The sequence below is a fragment of the Erinaceus europaeus genome, chromosome 11 (genome assembly GCF_950295315.1).
Source record: "Erinaceus europaeus chromosome 11, mEriEur2.1, whole genome shotgun sequence".
NCBI classification, from domain to species: domain Eukaryota; kingdom Metazoa; phylum Chordata; class Mammalia; order Eulipotyphla; family Erinaceidae; genus Erinaceus; species Erinaceus europaeus.
Window position 1 is genome coordinate 25922724 of NC_080172.1, and position 6442 is coordinate 25929165.

The window sequence follows — 6442 nt, forward strand, 5'->3', positions numbered from 1 at the left end:
CCTCACAAGACATGAATTTCTTTCCCTGCACTTATTTAAATTAGTTGCCAAAACTGAGAAAGTGTTTGTCATTGAAGTCACCCAGTCTATATTATTTGGCATAGCAGCTCAAATGACTGATGGGCTGAAGAGGGTCTTACAAATGTGGAGCTAGAAGAATAATATCCTTTGAAAGGTATTCAGAGCAATTGTAAAAAATCCTACATGTGTTTTCTGGAGTTTAATTTATTTTTAGGAAGGATGTTCTCTTTGGAACAGTACGAGGAAGTTCTTTTGCCTCCTCCCAAAAGGTTCTCTGGAGATTCACTGAACCCAGTAAATCGCACTACCACTCAAAAACTGGAAACCAACAGAAGGGTCTATGGTTATGGTGGGCGGAAGTTGAGGAGTAGCCATAAAAAAAGGTGCCTTGAGGGCACTGGGTTAAGCGCACATGATGCGGGACTCAAGGACTGGAGTAAGGATCCTGGTTCGAGGACATGGCTCCCTACCTACAAGGAGGTCTCTTTACAAAGAGTGAAGCAGATCTGCAGGTATCTATCTTTCTCTCCCCACCCCCCTTTGCCTTATACTCCTCTCTCAATTTCTCTCTATCCTATCCAACAACAGCAGTAACAATAACAGCAACAACAACAGTGGAGAGAAAGAAAAAAAAATGGCCTCCAGGTGCAGTGGATTCATAGTGTAGACACCAAGCCCCAGCTATAAGTCTGGAGGCAAAAAAAAAAAAGTGCCTTAAAGAGGAGAGTCATTTATAAACCATACAATCAGTGCATTTCTATCCACTAGTTCATTGTTTCTTTATTATTAAATCTCCCTCACCTTGTCAAAAATGTCCTAGTTTGGACAATAAATTAAATGACTGCTCTATTTATTGGCCCCTTACAGAGCACCTGTGGCTAAGTCCTGGAGCAAGGAAGCAAAACTAAAGTCAGTTCTGTTTAAATTGTCTTTTGAAAAAAGCCGGCATAATACCTTCTAAACTGTGTCACAGATACCTTGTTAGAGAATAAACATATTATATGAATTAATGCACAGCAGGGGCAATCACTAAATCTACCCACCAACCTTAATGAAAAAATGCAAGAGTGGCTAGTGAAGTGCCTTAACAATAGTGTGTGTCTCATTTCTGTGAGGTTTTGGTTTCTATCTGTAACAGCTCTAAAAAAAAAAAAGTAGATAAAAGCAAATATAGAAAATAATTTTTAAATGGAAGAATGGTGCTCTGCTCTCTAATAAAATATGCAAGAAGAGAACTCTAATGAAACGTCTTGAGTATCATTTTTCGTATGTAAAATTTTTATCTCTAAAATCACTGCATGAAAATTTTGTGGAGAATAAATTAATAAATTGATAAATCACATTATTGGGCATATTTCATGTGACAGGCACTGTCATAAGCAAAAACCCTCAGCATTGTTCCACTACTTATAAAAAATGAGACACATTTTTTTTTTCAGACATATTTTTAAGGAACTTTATGTAGTCTTAGTGGAAATCTGCAAAGTGGGTACTAGTATTCTTATCAATTTGAATATGAGGAAACAGGGGTAGAAAGAGGTAAATTCACTATAGAACTCATAGTTATGATATGATAGGGATAAAAATACCAGAGTAGATGCCTTTTAATCACTATGCTATACAGCATCATGAACAAAAAGGCAGAAATACCTCTATTTCATGTTTATTTGAAGGAGAGTCTTATGGAGAAGAGTACCTTAGGTGCCATCTCCGATCTTGCAATTTCTTACTTGAGTGGTTTTATTTTTTTGGTTCCATATAAACACTGGCACTTGTGCCCCTGATAATGTATTGATTCAGCTTTCTAGTCCTTTTTCCAACTAGGACACCATCTCCCCAGACAATACCTTGGGTCTACCTGCATATTAGATGTCAGGCACAGGCAAAAACTAGTAAACTCATTGGGTCCTTTAGAATATACATAAAATAGACCTACTAGCTTTTTCCAAAATGGAGAACCCCAAATCTTCATCTGCAATATTCCTGCCTTTAAGTTCATGATTAATCAACAATTTCTTCTGCTTTGTATCTTAATTCTTTTTCAGCCACCAGATGTTACCATGATGTCAACCTGACCTCCCTGGGCAGACGACCCCACCTTTGTGTCTTGGAGCCCAGCCTCCCCAGAGCCCTGCCCCACTAGGGAAAGAGAGAGATAGGCTGGGAGTATGAATTAAACTGCCAATGCCTATGTTCAGTGAGGAAGCAATTCCAGAAGCCAGACCTTCCACCTTCTGTACCCCATACTGATCCTGGGTCCATACTACCAGAGGGATAAAGAATAGGAAAGCTTTCAAGGGAGGGGACGAGATACATAGTGGTGGTGGGGACTGTGTGGAATTTTACCCCTCTTATCCTCTGGTCTTGTCAATATTTCCATTTTATAAATAATTTTTAAAAAATCACATGCTAAAAAAAAAGAAATAGCCCTAAGGGAAATTTATCTCTGATGTGAGCCCTTTAGATAAAAGGGTATTTAAGAAAAGTTTCATCTTGAAATCTTAAAAGGTTCCTAATCTGGAGCACAGATCCCACTTTATATACTCCTTGTGCCTACAATAAACTTGATTCCTACCCCTAAAAACTACTAACATGGGGGTGAGGGGCAGGTGGTAGTACAGCAGATTAAGTACACATGGTGCAAAGTGCAAGGACCAGAGTAAAGATCCCAGTTAGAGCCCCTGGCTCCCCAACTGCAGGGGGTCACTTCACAAGTGGTGAAGCAGGTCTGCAGTTGTCTGTCTTTCTCTCCCCCTCTGTCTTCCCCTCCTCTCTCGATTTCTCTCTGTCCTATCCAACAACAAAAACAGCAATGACAACAATAACAATAAATACAAGGGCAACAAAATGGAGGAAAAATGGCCTTCAGCAGCAGTGGATTCATAGTACAGGCACTGAGCCTCAGCAATAAACCTGGAGGCAAAAAACAAACAAACAACCAAAAAAAAAAAACCTACTGACACTGGGATTCTACCCACCAATCTCATACAGACAGGTAATAGAAGTAACTATGACATTGTGTCAGCTAGGAACACTTTCAGCTACCAGTAACATAAATCCTAGCTGACACTAGCTCAAATAAATTGTGATTCTTTTTCCACAAAGAAAACATCTTGTGTTATATGATTCTGGCATTGTTATTGCTACTCCAAAAATGTAGTCTGGAATCTGGCTCTTGCTGTTTATTTGCATTCTATTGTGAGCATGTTGGTCTCCATAAAGTTATAGTGTCGTCAAAGGTGACTGCTACAGATTAAGATCTTACTGTATTCATGCTAGTAAGAAGAAAGAAAGTGGTTAATACCAACTACATTTAATACTTCCATCAGATGAATTTTCTATGTGATGCTGGAGGATGAACACAGGGTTTTGCACATGTGCAATACCACTGCTGAGTGATTTCCCTGGTCCATTATTTTTTTAATTCTTTAAGAAAGACAAAAAAAAAAAAAGGTAAAGGAGAGAGGGAGAGATAGAGAAGAGAAAGGCTACAGTATTGCTCCACCTCCCACAAGGCTCTTTTTGTGTCGTCTGTTATACTCCCATGAAATGCTGGGTCTTGAACCAAAGTTCTCTTCTCTATCAAGGTATATAATCTACCAGGTGAGCTTATTTCCTGGCTCCTTTAGACACATATTGATCAGCTGTATCTAAAAAGATTATATGGATTTCTAGCTTATAAGTGGTGGAAAATAAAGATGAATTTCAGGAATGTATTTAGGGTTAATCAGCCTAATATCTACCATAGGATCCAAGATGTGATTTGGAATTTACTGATTGTTATGAACGCTGCCTTTCCCTTCCACACTGAAGTAAAGGAATATAGGAAGTAAGGAAGAAATATTCAGTCTTTTTATTCTTCAAAATACAACTTTTCTTTCTCATTGTAACCAAATATGTCTTTGGCCATAAAAAGAAATGTTCATTAAATCTTTTACAGTTTTCTCCAGCTCCATAGGAATTATAACATTTTTCCTTTCTCCATTTTTTTTTCTCCACCACTAAGTAGGAATTTTTTGGATTAGGAAATAATCATTGAGCTCCAGTGGCGTAATCAGTTAGCACGCAGTACTTATACATGTGTAAGGGGAAAAATGTGGAAAACTCTGTGTGTTCTGACTTTTACCTGGGGTGAAGTTCTGAGATAATGTCTGTGCAAAAGCAAACTGGGCAGGGCAAAATTTAAGGCATTTAATAGCCATCGGGGATTACAGTGGGCATGTCAGCCTAAGAGTTAAGTGCTCCAAGGAGGTGGCCTCAATCAAGAGGGGTGGGGGATTATCCTGGCTAAACTGTCCATCATCCCTGTGCACTGGGACTACTGGGGGAATATGATCAGCAAGACTCACACTGTTCCTTTTGCAGTGACAGGCCACTGTAGTTCTGTGCTGGTGTGCATATCCCTGGCCCCCAGAGGCACTAGTATTTGTTGGCCCCTGTGCCCAACTGCTGATAATGACTGGCATCAACAGCTGCTACACCTCAGCCAGGTCCTGCAACGGTACTCTGGGAATCTTTGATAAGGCCACCTTTAATGTATCTGCAAGACCTACAGCTATCTGACCCCCTGATTTCTGGAAAAAGACCATTCAATAAGTCTCCCTATCAGGAGTTCACCTTTTGAAGACTCATACCTGAGTGTGTACAGAGGACCCAGACTCCAGATGTGCTACCACATAGGCTTTGTACAAGGAAAAAAGAAGTGATTTCCTAATTAATGAAATAAAATAAAATAAAATAAAATAAAATAAAATAAAATAAAATAAAATAAAATAACTTCCTGGGACTTCTCCTCTTGCTTACAGCGGACTTTGCCTCTTCCTTCTTAGGGGCCTTCTTCTCTGGGTCATTGGCCTCCTCCTTGACAGGGCTTTTGACCTTCTAAAAAGATTTGATGTCTCTTAAGACTTGTGGAAAATATGGTGGTTATCTTTGGGAGGTGGAAAGGTAGAGACACAGGAATTTGATGGTTGGCTGTGGTGTGGAACTATACTCTGTAATCCTACTGTCTCATAACCCACTATACTCACTAATAAATTTTTAAAAGACTAAAAGAAGATTGTGTGTGTGTGTGTGTGTGTGTGTGTGTGTGTGTGTGTACTGTAATACTATAGGTGGTTGTTCTGAGGGGTGACAAACTTAGTGCGAATATACTTCTTTCTGATTTGAATTCTTTAAAACCAGCATGCATGATTTTATAACCTGTAAAATCTATGAAGATTGGAACAGGAAGTTATTAAATTTCTCACTAGCTTTTTATGCTTCAGGCAGAATAACCCTAGTGCAATCAATCCTTCTGAAGGACTCATTTTCTAACAACTCTGTGGTTTACCTCTGAACCTTCAACAAGTTCTTTAGATATTCCTCAGTAATGAGCAAGTTTGCATGACTTAATCCACTCCAGTCAAGTTACTAAAGTGCTAAAACATTCATAAGGCTTCCTTCTTATTGCAAATGAAATTGAATGGCTTGCCCTCTGAAGACATGACCATGTATTCACAGAACATGCTGGCCTTGTACTAATGTTTGCATTCTAGATGCCAGGCTATCATAGCTACTGAATTGTGAAAAGCAACTATAAGATTTTAATACAAAACTTGTGTTTTCCATAGGGAAACATCCTAAACTCTGTGCATCAAGCTGGTTATATTTATTGGATTATTAAGCATGATAATTTGGCCTAGAACTTTTCAATCCAGTAACTTACATCCTAATGTAGATTTAGTCTTTCTTCTTAATGTTACAAAAGAAAAACATTTTTGCCTAAAACCCTTCGTACTGACATAGTAAGACACATTCATGAAGTTAAAGATTATCCAAAGGTTAGAATAAGGGGTGGAGAATACCATCAAGCACAAAATTTACTTGTGGTCTATGTATTCTGTTATAAAATCATAAAGTTCACAAAAGTCATGACCAAGAACAATTCCACCATTTTGTTGGGGAAGCTATTCTCAGATTCTTTTTGTTATTTATTTATTTTTTAGCCTTTAGGGTTATTGCTAGGGCTTGGTGCCTGCACTATGAATCCACTGCTCCTGGAGACTATTTTTTTCCCTTTTGTTGCCCTTGTTGTTGTTGTTGTTGTTGGATAGGACAGAGAGAAATGGAGAGAAGAGGGGAATACAGAAAGGAGGAGAAATAGACACCTGCAGACCTGTTTCACTGCTTGTGAAGCAACCCCCCCTGCAGGTGGGGAACCCGGGACTACGGCGGTCCTTAACCCTCTGCACTACTGTCCAGAGTCCTGTTCTCAGATTCTTATGAGCTCATTTCTCTCCACTACCCATCCTAGGGTAACTTTAAAAATTTTTTATTCTAATGCCTGGAAGAATGACAAATAAATATTTCTTCCATGATACACAGAAAGAGAACAGGAGAGAGAGAGGAATTTTCCAAAAAGAAATTGGGGGAGGGTTGA

At 38.9% G+C, this 6442-nt stretch overlaps 1 pseudogene; it reads left to right on the forward strand.

Moving 5' to 3' along the window:
* Positions 1–240: 240 nt before the first annotated feature.
* On the forward strand, positions 241–4791 carry LOC132541275 (small ribosomal subunit protein uS5-like; annotated as a pseudogene).
* Positions 4792–6442: the final 1651 nt, after the last annotated feature.